The sequence below is a fragment of the Delphinus delphis genome, chromosome 11 (assembly GCF_949987515.2).
Source record: "Delphinus delphis chromosome 11, mDelDel1.2, whole genome shotgun sequence".
Lineage (NCBI taxonomy): Eukaryota > Metazoa > Chordata > Mammalia > Artiodactyla > Delphinidae > Delphinus > Delphinus delphis.
The window spans coordinates 71,200,494-71,219,103 of record NC_082693.1 but is presented as its reverse complement, the minus strand read 5'-3'; positions in this window follow the sequence as shown (position 1 = coordinate 71,219,103).

Below are 18,610 nucleotides of genomic sequence, written 5' to 3'. Positions count from 1 at the left end.
GTGGAATTCACTGCTGTGGAACAGACTAAAGAAAAAAGAATGAAAAGAAATGAAGACAGCCTAAGAGACCACTGGAACAACATTAAATGCAGCAACATTTGCATTATAGGGACGCCAGAAGGAGAAGAGAGACAGAAAGGACCAGAGAAAATATTTGAAGAGATTATAGTCGAAAACTTCCCTAACATGGGAAAGGAAATAGCCACCCAACTCCAGGAAGCACAGAGTCCCATACAGGATAAACCCAAGGAGAAACATGCCAAGACACATAGTAATCCAACTGGCAAAAATTAAAGACAAAGAAAAATTATTGAAAGCAGCAAGGGAAAAATGACAAGTACCATACAAGGGAACTCCCATAAGGTTAAAAGCTGATTTCTCAGCAGAAACTCTACAAGCCAGAAGGGAGTGGCACGATATACTTAAAGTGATGAAAGGGAAGAACCTACAACCAAGATTACTCTACCCGGCAAGGATCTCATTCAGATTTGATGGAGAAATCAAAAGCTTTACAGACAAGCAAAAGCTAACAGAATTCAGCACCACCAAACCAGCTCTACAACAAATGCTAAAGGAACTTCTCTAAGTGGAAAGCACAAGAGAAGAAAAGGACCTACAAAAACAAACCCCAAACAATTAAGAAGATGGTCATAGGAACATACACACCGATAATTACCTTAAACGTGAATGGACTAAATGCTCCAACCAAAAGACACAGACTTGCTGAATGGATACAAAAACAAGACCCATCTATATGCTGTCTATAAGAGACTCACTGCAGACCTAGAGACACATACAGACTAAAAGTGAGGGGTTGGAAAAAGATATTCCATGCAAATGGAAATCAAAAGAAAGCTGGAGTAGCAATACTCATATAAGATAAAATAGACTTTAAAATAAAGAATGTTAAAAGTGACAAGGAAGGACACTACATAATGATCAAGGGATCAATCTAAGAAGAAGATATAGCAATTATAAATACATATGCACCCAACATAGGAACACCTCAATACATAACGCAACTGCTAACAGCTATACAAGAGGAAACTGACAATAACACAATAATAGTGAGGGACTTTAACACCTCACCTACACCAATGGACAGATCATCCAAAATGAAAATAAATAAGGAAACACAAGCTTTAAATGACACAATAGACCAGATAGATTTAATTGATATTTATAGGACATTCCATCCCAAAACAGCCGATTACACTTTCTTCTCAAGTGCACACGGAACATTCTCCAGAATAGATCACATCTTGGGTCACAAATCAAGCCTCAGTAAATTTAAGAAAATTGAAATCATATCAAGCATCTTTTCTGACCACAACGCTATGAGATTAGAAATCAATTAGAGGGAAAAAAAACGTAAAAAACACAAACACATGCAGGCTAAACAATATGTTACTAAATAACCAAGAGATCACTGAAGAAATCAAAGAGGAAATCAAAAAATACCTGAGACAAATGACAATGAAAACACGACCATCTAAAACCTATGGGATGCAGCAAAAACAGTTCTAAGAGGGAAGTTTATAGCTATACAAGCCTACCTCAAGGAACAAGAAAAATCTCAAATAAACAATCTAACCTTACACCTAAAGCAACTAGAGAAAGAAGAACAAACAAAACCCAAAGTTAGTAGAAGGAAAGAAATCATAAAGATCAGAGCAGAAATCAATGAAATAGACACAAAAAAAATAATAGCAAAGATGAATAAAACGAAAAGCTGGTTCTTTAAGAAGATAAAATTGATAAACCATTAGCCAGGCTCATCAAGAAAAAGAGGGAGAGGACTCAAATCAATAAAATTAGAAATGAAAAAGGAGAAGTTACAACAGACACTGCAGAAATACAAAGCATCCTAAGAGACTACTACAAGCAACTCTATGCCCATAAAGTGGACAACCTGGAAGAAATGGACAAATTCTTAGAAAGGTATAACCTTCCAAGACAGAACCAGGAAGAAACAGAAGATATGAACAGAAAAATCACAAGTAATGAAATTGAAACTGTGATTAAAAATCTTCCAACAAACAAAAGTCCAGGAACAGATGGCTTCACAGGTGAATTCTATCAAACATTTAGAGAAGAGCTAACACCTATCCTTCTCAAACTCTTCCAACAAATTGCAGAGGAAGGAGCATTCCCTAATTCATTCTATGAGGCCACCATCACCCTGATACCAAAACCAGACAAAGATATTACAAAAAAAAGAAAATTACAGACCAATATCACTGATGAATATAGATGCAAAAATCCTCAACAAAATATTAGCAAGCAGAACCCAACAATGCATTAAAAGGATAATACACCATGATCAAGTGGGATTTATCCCAGGGATGCAAGGATTCGTCAATATACGCAAATCAATCAATGTGATACACCATGTCAACAAATTGAAGAATAAAAACCATATGATCATCTCAATAGATGCAGAAAAAGTTTTTGAAAAAATTCAACACCCATTTATGATAAAAACTCTCCAGAAAGTGGGCACAGAGGGAACCTACCTCAACATAATAAAGGCCACATACAACAAACCCACACCAAACATCATTCTCAATGGTGAAAAACTGAAAGCATTTCCTCTAAGATCAGGAACAAGACAAGGATGTCCACTCTCACCACTATTATTCAACATAGTTTTGGAAGTCCTAGCCACGGCAATCAGAGAAGAAAAAGAAATAAAAGGAATACAAATCGGAAAAAAAGAAGTAAAACTGTCACTGTTTGCAGATGACATGATACTTTACAAAGAGAATCCTAAACATGCCACCAGAAAACTCCTAGAGCTAATCAGTGAATTTGGTAAAGTTGCAGGATACAAAATTAATGCACAGAAATCTCTTGCATTCCTATACACTACTGATGAAAAATCTGAAAGAGAAATTAAGGAAACACTCCCATTTACCACTGCAACAAAAAGAATAAAATACCTAGGAATAAACCTACCTAGGGAGACAAAAGACCTCTATGCAGAAAACTATAATACACTGATGTCAGAAATTAAAGATGATACCAACAGATGGAGAGATATATATATTATATGGAAGAATCAATATTGTGAAAATGACTATACTACCCAAAGCAATCTACATATTCAATGCAATCCCTATCAAACTACCACTGGCATTTTTCACAGAACTAGAACAAATCATCGTAAAATTTGTATGGAGACAAAAAAGACCCTGAATAGCCAAAGCAGTATTGAGAGGAAAAAAACGGAGCTGGAGGAATCAGACTTCCTGACTTCAGACTATACTACACAGCTACAGCAATCAAGAAAATATGGTACTGGCACAAAAGCAGAAACATAGATCAATGGAACAAGATAGAAAGCCCAGAGATAAACCAACGCACCTATGGTCAACTAATCTATGACAAAGGAGGCAAGGATATACAATGGAGAAAAGACAGTCTCTTCAATAAGTGGTGCTGGGAAAACTGGACAGCTACATGTAAAAGAATGAAATTAGAACACTCCCTAACACCATACACAAAAATAAACTCAAAATGGATTCGAGACCTAAATGTAAGACCGGACACTATACAACTCTTAGAGTAAAACATAGGAAGAACACTCATTGACATAAATCACAGCAAGATCTTTTTTGATCCACTTCCTAGAGTAATGGAAATAAAAACAAAAATAAACAAATGGGACCTAACTTCACAGCTTTTGCACAACAAAGGAAACCATAAACAAGGCGAAAAGACAACCCTCAAAATGGGAGAAAATATTTGCAAAGGAATCAACGGACAAAGGATTAATCTCCAAAATATATAAACAGCTCATGCAGCTCAATATTAAAAAAGCAAACAACCCAATCAAAAAATGGGCAGAAGACCTAAATAGACATTTCTCCAAAGAATACATACAGATGGCCAAGAAGCACATGAAAAGCTGCTCAACATCACTAATTATTAGAGAAATGCAAATAAAAACTACAATGAGGTATCACCTCACACCAGTTAGAATGGGCATCATCAGAAAATCTATAAACAACAAATGCTGGAGAGGGTGTGGAGAAAAGGGAACCCTCTTGCACTGTTGGTGGGAATGTAAATTGATACAGACACTATGGAGAAGAGTATGGAGGTTCCTTAAAAAACTAAAAATAGAATTACCATATGATCCAACAATCCCACTACTGGGCATATACCCAGAGAAAACCATAATTCAAAAAGACACATGCATCCCAATGTTCATTGCAGCACTATTTCAATAGCCAGATCATGGAAGCCACCTAAATGCCCATCGACAGATGAATGGATAAAGAAGATGTGGTTCATATATACAATGGAATATTACTCAGTCATACTCAGTGTCTTATACTTTTCTGGAAACTGGTGTTTTGTCTCCCTAGGTGGGTTTATTTCTAGGTATTTTATTCTTTTTGTTGCAATGGTAAATGGGAGTGTTTCCTTAATTTCTCTTTCAGATTTTTCATCAATAGTGTATAGGAATGCAAGAGATTTCTGTGCATTAATTTTGTATCCTGCAACTTTACCAAATCATTGATTAGCTCTAGGAGTTTTCTGGTGGCATTTTTAGGCTTCTCTATGTATAGTATCATATGATCTGCAAACAGTGACAGTTTTACTTCTTCTTTTCCAATTATATTCCTTTTATTTCTTTTTCTTCTCTGACTGCCGTGGCTAGGACTTCCAAAACTATGTTGTATAATAGTGGTGAGAGTGGGCATCCTTCTCTCATTCCTGATCTTAGAGGAAATGCTTTCAGTTTTTCACCATTGAGAATGATGTTTGCTGTGGGTTTGTCATAGCTATAAGCTTCCCTCTTAGAACTGCTTTTGCTGCATCCCATAGGTTTTGGATCGTCGTGTTTTCATTGTCATTTGTCTCCAGGTATTTTTTGATTTCCTCTTTGATTTCTTCAGTGATCTCTTGGTTATTTAGTAACTTATTGTTTAGCCTCCACGTATCTGTGTTTTTTACAGTTTTTTCCCCTGTAATTCATTTCTAATCTCATAGTGTTGTGGTCAGAAAAGATGCTTGATATGATTTCAACTTTCTTAAATTTACTGAGGCTTGATTTGTGACCCAAGATGTGATCTATTCTGGAGAATGTTCTCTGCGCACTGGAGAAGAAAGTGTAATCTGCTGTTTTGGGATGGAATGTCCTATAAATATCAATTAAATCTATCTGGTCTATTGTGTCATTTAAAGCTTGTGTTTCCTTATTTATTTTCATTTTGGATGATCTGTCCATTGGTGTAGGTGAGGTGTTAAAGTCCCTCACTATTATTGTGTTATTGTCAGTTTCCTCTTGTATAGCTGTTAGCAGTTGCGTTATGTATTGAGGTGTTCCTATGTTGGGTGCATATGTATTTATAATTGCTATATCTTCTTCTTGGATTGATCCCTTGATCATTATGTAGTGTCCTTCCTTGTCTCTTGTAACATTCATTATTTTAAAGTCTATTTTATCTTATATGAGTATTGCTACTCCAGCTTTCTTTTGATTTCCATTTGCATGGAATATCTTTTTCCAACCCCTCACTTTTAGTCTGTATGTGTCTCTAGGTCTGCAGTGGGTCTCTGATAGACAGCATATAGATGGGTCTTGTTTTTGTATCCATTCAGTAAGCCTGTGTCTTTTGGTTGGAGCGTTTAATCCATTCACATTTAAGGTAATTAACGGTATGTATGTTCCTATGACCATCTTCTTAATTGTTTGGGGTTTGTTTTTGTAGGTCCTTTTCTTCTCTTGTGCTTTCCACTTAGAGAAGTTCCTTTAGCATTTGTTGTAGAGCTGGTTTGGTGGTGCTGAATTCTGTTAGCTTTTGCTTGTCTGTAAAGCTTTTGATTTCTCCATCAAATCTGAATGAGATCCTTGCCGGGTAGAGTAATCTTGGTTGTAGGTTCTTCCCTTTCATCACTTTAAGTATATCGTGCCACTCCCTTCTGGCTTGTAGAGTTTCTGCTGAGAAATCAGCTTTTAACCTTATGGGAGTTCCCTTGTATGGTACTTGTCATTTTTCCCTTGCTGCTTTCAATAATTTTTCTTTGTCTTTAATTTTTGCCAGTTGGATTACTATGTGTCTTGGCATGTTTCTCCTTGGGTTTATCCTGTATGGGACTCTGTGCTTCCTGGAGTTGGGTGGCTATTTCCTTTCCCATGTTAGGGAAGTTTTCGACTATAATCTCTTCAAATATTTTCTCTGGTCCTTTCTGTCTCTCTTCTCCTTCTGGCGTCCCTATAATGCAAATGTTGCTGCATTTAATGTTGTTCCAGTGGTCTCTTAGGCTGTCTTCATTTCTTTTCATTCTTTTTTCTTTAGTCTGTTCCACAGCAGTGAATTCCACCATTCCGTCTTCCAGATCACTTATCTGTTCTTCCGCCTCAGTTATTCTGCTATTGATTCCTTCTGGTGTAGTTTTCATTTCAGTTATTGTATTGTTCATCTCTGTTTGTTTGTTCTTTAATTCTTCTAGGTCTTTGTTAAACATTTCTTGCATCTTCTCGATCTTTGCCTCCATTCTTTTTCCGAGGTCCTGGATCATCTTCACTCTCATTTTTCTGAATTCTTTTTCTGTAAGGTTGCCTATCTCCACTTCATGTAGTTGTTTTTCTGTGGTTTTATCTTGTTCCTTCATCTGGTCCACGGCCCTCTGCCTTTTCGTCGTCTATCTTTCTGTGAATGTGGTTTTTGTTTCACAGGCTGCAGGATTGTAGTTCTTCTTGCTTCTGCTCTAATTACAGAGTTTTAAATTGTTTATAGACTCACTAGGAGAGTTGAAGATACACACAGTAATATTTAAGTTTTAGAAACACTTCAGGGAAATTCTCAGTCATTATTTTTTCAAATATTTATTCCCTTCTGTTTATACATTTTTCTTCTTCTGTGATTCCTGCTATTCACGTATTGATTTATTTTATCTCTTGAGTTTTCTATTTTCCATTTCAGTCATTTCTTAATGATAATTTCTTCCATTAGTTCTTGCACCTTGCATATACCTTCATTTTCAATTATATATTTTTGATATACATTCTACATATGGAATTCTTCTATCGTATTTTTCAAAACCATAATTTTCCCCAGTCCTTTTTTTTTTTTTTTGCAGTACGTGGGCCTCTCACTGTTGTGGCCTCTCCCACTGCGGAGCACAGGCTCCAGACACGCAGGCTCAGCGGCCATGGCTCATGGGCCCAGCTGCTCCGCGGTATGTGGGATCCTCCCAGACCGGGGCACGAACCCATGTCCCCTGCATCGGCAGGTGGACTCTCAACTACTGCGCCACCAGGGAAGCCCTTCCCCAGTCCTTTTAATCAATGTTTGTTTCCTACGTCATATTACCAATATCTGCCCATACTCCTTTGAGGATATTAAGCTTACTTTAAACCCTGTTCTCTCTGATATATTCATTGTTTTTCTTCTGGCATAAGCTCTTTAGTTTGCTGCTTTTGTTTTCTGTTGCATCCCTCAGATTCTCCTTATTCTTTCCTGTGTGCTTATATTTCACTAGGCATAGGAACTTAACAATAGCAAGCGCGGTATGTAGTCTATCAGATGTTTGCCAGTGTTTTTATACTTGTGTAATCTCCTCCTTTTGAGTGTGAGCTGGACCTAGCAATGCTAATCTAATGAGAATATGGCATGGGATGTCATTTTAAAGAACAGATTAGAAAAGACTCTGGGTTCTATCCTCTCCTGCTCCCTCACTTTCTTACTCTAATGAAAGTCATGTGTCCAGGGGTGAGCTGTCCTATGGAGAGGCCATATAGCAAGAAGTGAGGAAGGCCTCTGGTCACCAGTCCATGGGAAACTAAATCCTGCCAAGAAACACATAAGGAACTTAGTTGGGAAGCAGATATTTCCACAGCTGAGCCTTCAGATAAGACAACAGCCTTTGCTGACAATTTGATTGCAGCCTCATGAGAAGCCTTGAGGCAGAGGCACCCAGCTAAGCCATACTCAGATTGCTGACCCACAGAAACTTTGAGATGATGGAAGTTTATTGTTTTAAGCCACTAAGTGTTGGGATAATTTGTTATACAGCAATAAATAACTAATAGAGCAGGTAAAGAATATCTTATGAGAAGGTAAAAACCTAGACCCTACTTCCTATTTGCTTGAGGAGGCACATGCCTCAGGAGAGACAGCCTCTGGCGTTAAAATGTGGCCTCAACTTTCCACCTTGCCATCCTTCTACCAAATTGCCTATCTCTTTAGGGAGCCAGTCAGCATTCTGCCAGAATGCTTTTTTCCCCACCCCTCTTCTTTAGATGCAGTCATCTAGCCCTTGGAGTATGGGAGGAAAAGGGGGGAGCAGGAAACACTCAAGCACTTGTTATTCATCTCTACCTCTGCCTCTTGTGCTTTCCCTACTCACATGGCAGTAGGGCAGGCACTGACCCACCCAAGGAAATGTGGGCAGAGACATTTAATTTTGTTCTTACATTGGAATGAATTTGGCCTGTGTATAGCACCTAAGTAATTTTTCTTTAGTACCTCAGAGACACTGTTTGCTAGCAACCTACCTCACAGCCAAGAAGTCAGATATCGTTTTAGTTCTTCCTTCAGAATTATGGGGATATGTTTGTTACATTTTTTATTGTTTGTTTTCTTGTATCTTCTCTAATCTCTCCTTTAGAAATTCTAACAGGAGAGAAACTGGCTTTTCTAGATCTCTTCTTCATGCCTCTTAAACCATATAGATGGTATTATGTCAGAATTGTTACTTATGTGAAAAGGTCATAAGGAATTGCTATAATCTGTAAAGAAATACTTAGGCAGTAACTAATAAAATTTAAAATAAGTTTACAATTAGATCAAGAAATCACTTAAAAGAATTTCACCCAAAACAATTAGTATATAAGAATATATGTACAGGGCTTCCCTGGTGGCGCAGTGGTTGAGAGTCCGCTTGCCTATGCAGGGGACACGGGTTCATGCCCCGGTCCGGGAAGATCCCACATGCCGCGGAGCGGCTAGGCCCGAGAGCCATGGCCGCTGAGCCTGCGCGTCCGGAGCCTGTGCTCCGCAGCGGGAGAGGCCACAACAGTGAGAGGCCCACGTACCACAGAAAAAAAAATATATATATATGTACAAATATTGAAGATTTTTTTGTAATAGCAAAACATATGTTTGCCAATACAAAATGGTTGAAAAATATTGTGGCATATATATTCTACAGAATAGTATGCAGCTATTTATAAAATTAATTAGATTTAAATATTAACTAAAATATTTTTCTTTAATACCTGTTAGTGTATTCAGTGGTAATGTTATTACTTTTAATTGTATTTAAGGGAAAACATTAAAAAAAATGGAAAGAAGGAAGGCAAGACAAAAGGAAGCATGTGGAAATGAAAGATTAACTCACAAGTCATATCAGGCTTTGAATATCTGATGCTCTTGTATCTTGGAGGGGCTTAGCATTTGTAAACTTTCAGGCTGTTTTCATAGAACTACACAGCTGGGAAAAATAAACCCCTCTTAGATATTTATTAGCAATCCTATTTCTATAATCTCCCTCAACAAACCTATTCAGTAGTAGTAATTTCCCTAAACTAGCTACCCCTATTTTTCTAATAGCCAAGTCCAGGAATAAGTGCAAAAACTGTAATATTTAGGTTTTTGAGAAGTGATAAGTTTAAAATAATATTTAAATTTAATTACATTCCCAAGTAGCTTCTTTTCAGTGCCATTTTCTATGACAACTTGCTAAAATAGGATTATTATTTTTTAACATCCTGGTAATCCTTCAAATTAGGGCTTAAAATGAGTCTAACAAAGAACAAATAAGAGAACTTCAGAATGCCAATTTGCTGTTAGGAGCTAAGGAGGGAAGGTTCTTTTAAAAGGCATAAGAATGGAGTTTCAGGAACTCTTCAAACCATAAAAGCATATTTTTAAGTTTGTAGAACTTTTTGTAACAACTCAGACACAGTTTACATTCTAATTTCAGAAAATAGGACAAGGAAAAATAATCAAGTCCAGGACTGTACAAACATAGCTGGGACACTAAGTATTTGCAGGAGGGAGGGGGTCTTAAAATGGCAGTGTTAGTAAAGTTAAAGTCCAAAAATTAATTTGAACAGGAACATTCCACTTAAAAGAATGACCCATGGGGAAACAATCCTCCTACTTGAAAATGAGTCGACATAAGGCTCTGGAAACCCTACTCTCTACCCTGGCATTCAAGTCCATGGCAATATTTATTTCATCTGTCGGATACGTGGACTAAATGGAATTCACAAGATTGTTGCATTGTAGCCATATATCTAAACAAATAACTGGTACCTTGGCAGGAGGATATAAACATTAAAAAATTTTACATTCGTCTTATTTGGGAGTTCCATCAAGGCAAAAGAAGTTCCATTTACATAATACCAAAAGCTCAATAAGAATCCCTTGATAGTAACCAAGATTATAATAGCTGATACACCATTTTATCTACCTTTCTTGATTTTCAGCTGTGAGGGAAAAATCTAAAATTATTTTTCTAGAATCCATTTTTCCTCATGGCATAAATTGTTAAAACTCAGAAGAAAAAGACCCAGTAAAATTAAATTACTAAAATCAGGTCTCTATTCAGTCACATTGCAAAAAAAGAATCTTGGACATTGGAAGCACACCATTGGAAATCTAATGTGAGGAAACATGTCTCATGCAGCACAGAATTAACTGGGGCATAATTGTCAGTTGATTGACTGGTTTCAAAACTGGTTTTATCCTAGGTTGCTGAGACTGTAGTATAACTAATCATTGGGAAAAGTCTGCAGATTGCTGGACTTCATTCTGAAAGGCAATGTTCCAGCTGTGAAATACATCATAAAAAATACCAGAAAAGACTGGTGCTAGATTTTGGAAAGGGACAATTAGGGATCTAAGTTGACTGTAGGATGAGGTTTTGAAGAAATAATTCTTCCCCAAGGGAAAACGTGGGGGAATATAGAGGTTAATTTTATAGGCCCCATCAAATGGAGTGGTGTCTTAATAAGGTTTTTGCCAGGGAGTGGAGAAAGCAACGTTAAGTTCTTTTTCTCACAGGGAGAAAAACAGAGTAATCCAGGAAGCCAGAGCATCCCTGGCCTAGAGTCAGAGGAGCAAGGGACTGATGGAAAAAAAGGAGACAGATGTCTGTTTCTAATGGAACCCTGGCATTTTCTGGAGACCTGATCTGTTTTGATCAATTTCCGCCTGAACCACGTAAGATAAGGAAAGTAAGGAATCCTTTTTACAAGAAGATGCTCCTATTATTTTGTCTGAAATGTAGGTGACTCCAATTAGCTATAATCACAAACCAACTCAGTTCTAATTAGCATTAGCATTTTCCCTTCAAAAACAAATATATCCATTGGCTGCCATAAGCAAAGCAAATTTTCGGACGGAACTTTTCTCTAAAATGATCAAACCATTCAATCATTTGTTAAACAAATATTTATTAAAAGCCTACCATGTGCCAGGCATTATGACTTCAGTAAAAACTGTCCTTAAGGATGCTGGGAATATTGTATGCAGGATAGATGAAAAGCTGGAACAGTTTTCATCTTTTGGGGAAATTACAGATTCCTCTGTGGTATGAGAAAATCTATTAGGCCACTTTTCAGAACAATGCATATATGCTTTTAGTGAATTGAACTGTGTTCCTCCAGAAGATACCCAGGTCCTAACTTCTAGTACCTGGGAATTTTGGAAATAGAGTCCTTGCAGATGTAATTAAGTAAAGAATATCAAGATAGGGTCATCCTGGAATTAGAGAACAGAAAAGGAGAAGACACAGAAACACTGAGAAGAATATCATGTGAAGACAGAGGTGGAGATTGGAAGTATGCTGCCACAAGCTAAGAAATGCCAGAGATTACTGGAAGCCACCACCAGCTAGGAGAGAGGTGTGGGATGGATTCTTCCCCAGAGCCCCCAGAAGGAACCAACCTTTCTGACACTTCGGTTTTAGACTTCTGGCCCCCCACACTGTAAGAGAAAAAATTTCTGTTGGTTTTACCCACCTAATTTGTGCTAATTTGTTATAGCATCGCACAAAAACTAATATGATCCCCTTACATGCAATATTTCACATAGAGTATCAAACCCTATGCTTGGACTCCCCAAGGGTCCAAGAAGACTCAGTGAAGAACATATAAATTAGAAAATGTCCAGAGGACTGTGACTATGAGGGGTTTGAGGGAAACCTGCAACTGTATCATCTGTGGTAAAGATCAACCAGGAACATTTAGCCAGCAGAGGAGATGAGAGGCTTGATGACTCTCCTCAAATATTTGGAAAACTGTCGAATCTATGTGACCTCATAGATGGGTGGGCATATAATTTATCATCCAAAATGAGGCATTTCTGACAGTTAAAAGGAGAGATTATTACTAATTATGCTGGGCCAACAGATTCATATAAACCAAGACTGTCCTGAATCAAGTAGGACGTATGGTCTCCCCGCACACAGGATATAGCCAGGATCAAAGGATGCGATAGAGAAAGAAAGAGAAACACAATTTGGCTCAAAACAAGGATGAATTTCTCAAGAAAATAATCCAACCTCTTACTAGATTTGTCCTAGTAGAAACTAGGCAATCACTTGGCAAAGAAGTTTAAAGGAGCAGCATTTTGTTTCAAGGAGACCTCTGAAGTTACTTCCTAGTTTGAGGTTAAATGTTCTGTGATTCTAGTCCAGATTTGAATTATACCATTTTCAATACATCCTCCTGGAATGACAATGTATCAAGAACTGATTTTGAATTCTGCTTCTGTCATTTTTCAATTATAAGGTCTTAGCAAATACATTCAACTACTTTGAGCCACAGTAATATCTATTTCAAAGGATGGTTATGAGGTTTAAATGACAAAACACATGTAAAATTCAGCACAGTGTCTGACATATTATAGGGGATCAATAAATAAACGTTCCTTTCACCTTAGTAAATTGTAAATATAAAACTACATATATATTTTAACTATGTATGTATAACAAACATATTTGCTATTTAGTTAATTGAGTTAATGATAACCCTTGAGTTCTGGAGAAATCGTTATTGCTTAGTTTTTCTTTTAGAGCTTTGGAAGTAGAAAATGATGTTTTTCACATGTGCTTGAGGGGAGGGAGGGAGGGAGGGAGGAAGGGAGGGAAGGAATGCAGGAACAAATGAACAAATGCATGAACAAATGAATGAATGGGAGAAAAAAGGAAGAAAGAAGAGAGGGAAGGTGGGAAGGTGGGAGGAAGTGAGAAAAAGAAAGAAAAGAAACAAAGAAAAAAGTTCATAGTGATCCTTTTGTTACACTGAGAACAACTTCCCCATGAAGATTTTAACTGGCATCAAAGAGATATAATCTGATTCAGAGTGAAGTGTATAACTAATGTCCTTCAACCCCCCCATGACAATTCCTATAATGTTCTGAATAGATTTGTATGTGAATACCTCGGCTACCGTGCAGTGATTTGTCCTCAGCTGAAATAAGACATAAATGCCTTGGGAACAGTTCATTCTGGTTATCTGGAATATGTTTTTAGCAACTGAAATTTCTATCAGCCAGCCTTCAGTCAGTCTACCGCTTTTAAGGGCTCTAATCAAGACAATAGTTAGGAAGCATAGATGATACATTTGTCCTAGTTTTCAGGATCCTCACGAGGATCAAATGGGATAATGAGTGAAAAAGCTTTAAAACCTTAATTGCCATAGAGTGGAATATTCTATTAATAATAATGAGAGTCAATAATGACAACAATTCTGCTGGAAAAACTCAGGTCTCCTTGGCAGCAGGAACACAAGGTGTATACTTCTGACCCAGGGGCATAAGGAGAATCCAGCTCTGCCCTGAAAATGTAGGGCAGCTGAAGAACACATGGGATAACTTTGAAGATGACTCCAAAGCAGAAGACCAAAAGCTCTGTCGCCGACAATTTGAAAGAGACAAAGTTGTTGGGGATTTGAAGTACATCAGATATAAAACCACTGGCTTCAAGACACAGGAGGCCAAGCATTGATAACCTGCACCAGGCCTGCTACAGGCTGCAGGCAAGATGATACCAAGCATCATGCAGGTGACGTGAGTGGCCAGGGTCCCTGGCACTTTTCTAGCTTAGCTCAATGGCACCGACCTCCTCCCCCTACTCCTTCCCATGGACCATGCACTAAATGGCAGGATAACGTATTGAAAGATTAAAGTGTGCATGTTCTGCCTACATATTCCCTCCCCTCATTTCTAACAGGCAGCCAGCTTTGTAATTATGGCCTCAAAGATTTGGGCAGAGCCAAAGCAGAAGCAGCCAAATGTTGAGAGCTTTTTCTGCTTTTATTTAAAACAAAATCTCTAGAACGATTATGCCAGGGAAGTATAAGAAAGTGGAGAGGGCACTGGAAAAACTATGAGCACTCTAGGATTGACTGAGGAGGGGGAGAGAGGTCTGAGAGGGCTTGTGGTGCAACCTTGTAGCACCTCATACAGGGGAAAGATTTCCAAGGGAGTGTGCCGCCTTTTGAGCATTTAGAGAGCCATGAGCCCAGGCACCAGGGTTCTTAGTCTCTCCAAAGACAAAGATGCATGTGTCCAAGCAGCAGAGATGCCCAAGCTTAGGGAACCATGAACTTAGAAACGGAATATCCTCATGATAAGTGGCATGGACTAAACATCCAATAACCAGAGGATTCCCCACAGCCTTGAGCTAGGTAAGATCCAAGGACTTTGCCCAGCAAAGAATGAAGAGCCTCAAAAATGACTGAGATCTGATGGGCTGAGGTTTGGCATTTGAATTCAGTTGGTTTAAATGAACAATTTTGCATGTGATCATCTTTGCCCATGTAAGTGTGTAGACTGAGAGCTATATCTTGTTATACTGACCTCTGACTTCTGAAGTCATGGCCCTGCTGCAGTATTTCACTCAATCTTAGACTTCCCTGATATTTGATACATTCACCTTTCCCTTTCCCAGAACACCTGTGTTCTTTCCCTTTCCCAGAACACCTGTGTTCTGATTCCTCCGAATCAGAACACAGGTGTCTCAGTGTGGCAGGTTCCAGCATGGAGATAGCTATCCAAGGGACTTTACAATGAGGTGGGAATGAATGAACATGAGGTTGAACTCTCTAGAATACTTGACTCTCTACTTACATAGTTTTTATGAAGAACATTTACTAGTGTTCAGGATGCATCTCAGACAACCTATCCCAATCTTCCTCAATTTCCTAATACCTAGTTAGGTGTCCCCTGTTTCTTGTTCCCTGGGAACTTGTGCCTATTCCTATCGTGACACTTACCATTACATGCAACTGCCTATTTGCCTCTCTGCTTCTCTGTTTCTCCACAGGATTGTGTGTATCCTAAGGGCAGGGACTGGGTGTCTAAACGCTAAAACCTCCAAATAGTATTTCAGCATAATAAAGTTCTATATTGTGAATGAATATAACATTGTGAAGGGTACCCCTTGCCTAAAGACTCTATTGGACACTTCTGAGAGGATACTGACAAATAGATTAGAGTTATGAGGAAAAAATGACACTTCACCAAATGGATCTAGACAGGAAATCCTGTTATTAATAGCATCTCAGTTTGGGGGGGATGGTACTGATCTTTTTGCCTAACTTGAAAACCAAAGTTAGACTTGAGAAACAAAAATTCATCAAGTTCAGTTCTTAAACACACACTAACCTCAGTAAATGTTCAAAGAAGAAGAGAAAGATGAAATAGGAGGAGGAGGAAGGGGAAGAAAAATACACACAATATTATTCCCAAATTTTGAGTGTCAAGTTTCTACTGAAATTGAAAATTTTAGGTGTGAATTTCAAATTTTCAGTGAAATTAAATACAAGGAAAAGACTTGAAGTCTGGAAATGAAATCAATCAGAATTCAATGATTTTCTAGATCCTAACATATCTCTCCAACGCTTATTTTTATTGAACTCTTAGTTCTTATTCACTATTATGGATATTTTTAAGCATTTTTATTGGCATTCACATGTTATATGGATAATTTTTCTACCTTTCAACACTAGTGAACTGTAAAAGGAAATCTCGGGCTCTTTAGCAACTGATTCTCACACCACATTTGTTGTTATTGTTAAAGTTGTTCATTTTCACAGCATTATAAAAAAAATGTGATCCAGGATGAAACCTGGCTTGTAAAGTCACAACTTACAAGTCAATTTTAAACATAGTCTTATCATCTATTCCCCCCTTTGTAACATGCCATTCTATGAATCAAGTATAGATGTGAGAATTTTAGATGCCTTTTGCAATTGCATCACCAACAAATGGTTTGTTTAAAAATATAGTTGTAATTTTAAAAGTACACATGCTTCATAATATTTTAACACCCCTTGACTTGTGAGGTAGAGGGAACAAAAAAAGCAGGTTTTTTTTTTTTTTTCTTTTTTTTTTTTTTTTTTTGTGTTACGCGGGCCTCTCACTGTTGTGGCCTCTCCCGTTGCGGAGCACAGGCTCCGGACGCGCAGGCTCAGCGGCCACGGCTCACGGACCCAGCCGCTCCACGGCATGTGGGATCCTCCCGGACCGGGGCACGAACCCGCATCCCCTGCATCGGCAGGCGGACTCTCAACCACTGCGCCACCAGGGAAGCCCCAGGTTTTTTTTTTTAACTTCTGAAAAATACCTCCTCCATTAAAACCTTTTTGTTCTTGAACCTCAAACTTTTTCCTAAGCCAATAGTTTTCAGTCTTTTTTATGGCAATTGAAACTCCCTTTAGAATTATGTTTTCTGCAGAATAACCTACACCGAACAGGTGAAAGCAGAGCTGCTCTGATTGAGACAGAGAATTTGAAGCCCTGCAGGTAGGGCTGCCTCCAGCCTCATCCCATGGCCTCTGAAGGGAGTGAAAATGGTGCCAGTTGCTTCAGGACACTCCTGGTTTGCACCAGGTGTTCCAGCATAATTATTAACAGTCCCCCCCCTTCCACACTCATAAACTGTATGGTCACCAGGCCTCTGAAGCACTGCCACGGAACAGAAGAGCTCCATAGAAAACTGATGAAAACCACTGGTCTACGACTGGTGTAGAAGTCAGATGACAGACCTCTCCTATTCTTTTTTTTTTAATTAATATTTTTTCTCTCGAGGCTTTTGGGAAGATGGCGGAAGAGTAAGACACGGAGATCACCTTCCTCCCCACAGATACATCAGAAATACATCTACACGTGGAACAACTCCTACAGAACACCTACTGAATGCTGGCAGAAGACCTCAGACCTCCGAAAAGGCAAGAAACCCCCCCACGTACCTGGGTAGGGCAAAAGAAAAAAAGAAACAACAGAGACAAAAGAATAGGGACGGGACCTGCACCAGTGGGAGGCAGCTGTGAAGGAGGAAAGTTTTCCACACACTAGGCAGCCCCTTCGCGGGCGGAAACTGCGGGTGGCGGAGGGGGAAAGCTTCGGAGCCGCGGAGGAGAGCACAGCAACAGGGGAGAGCAAAGCGGAGAGATTCCCGCACAGAGGATCAGGGCCGACCGGTACTCACCAACTCGAGAGGCTTGTCCGCTCACCCGCCGGGGCAGGCGGGGCCTGGAGTTGAGGCTCGGGCTTCGGTCGGAGCGCCGGGAGAGGACTGGGGTTGGCGGCGTGAACACAGCCTGCAGGGCATTAGTGCACCACGGCTAGCCGGGAGGGAGTCCGGGGGGGAAAGCCTGGAGCTGCAGAAGAGGCAAGAGACTTTTTCTTCCCTCTTTGTTTCCTGGTGCGCGAGGAGAGTCGATTAAGAGCGCTGCTTAAAGGAGCTCCAGAGACGGGCGCGAGCCGCGGCTAAAAGCGCGGACCCCAGAGACGGGCATGAGACGCTAAGGCTGCTGCTGCTGCCACCAAGAAGCCTGTGTGCGAGCACAGGTCACTATCCACACCCCACTTCTGGGGAGCCTGTGCAGCCTGCCACTACCAGCGTCCCGGGATCCAGAGACAACTTCCCCGGGAGAACGCACGGCGCGCCTCAGGCTGGTGCAACGTCGTGCCGGCGTCTGACGCCGCACGCTCGCCCTGTACTCCACGCCCCTCCCTCCCCCCCGCCCCCGGCCTGAGTGAGCCAGAACTCGCACATCAGCGGCTCCTTTAACCCCGTCCTGTCTGAGAGAAGAACAGACGCCCTCAGACGACCTACATGCAGAGGCGGGGCCAAATCCAAAGGTGAGCCCCTGGGAGTTGTAAGAACAAAGAAGAGAAAGGGAAATCTCTCCCAGCAGCCTCAGAAGCAGCGGATTAAAGCTCCACAATCAACTTGATGTACCCTGCATCTGTGGAATGCATGACTAGACAACGAATCATCCCAAACTGAGGAGGTGGACTTGGAAAGCAAGATTTATGATTTTTTCCCCTTTTCCTCTTTTTGTGAGTGTGTATGTGTATGCTTCTGTGTGAGATTTTGTCTGTATAGCTTTGCTTCCGCCATTTGTCCTAGGGTTCTATCCGTCTGTTTTGGTTTGTTTTATTTATTTTTCTTAATACTTATTTTATATTTTAATAATTTTATTTTACTTTATCTTCTTTCTTTCTTTTTTCCTTCCTTCTCTCCTTCCTTCCTCCCTCCCTCCCTCCTTTCTTTCTTCCTTCCTTTCTTTCTTTCTTTCTTTCTTCTACTAATTCTTTCTTTCTACTTTTTCTCCCTTTTATTCTGAGCCATG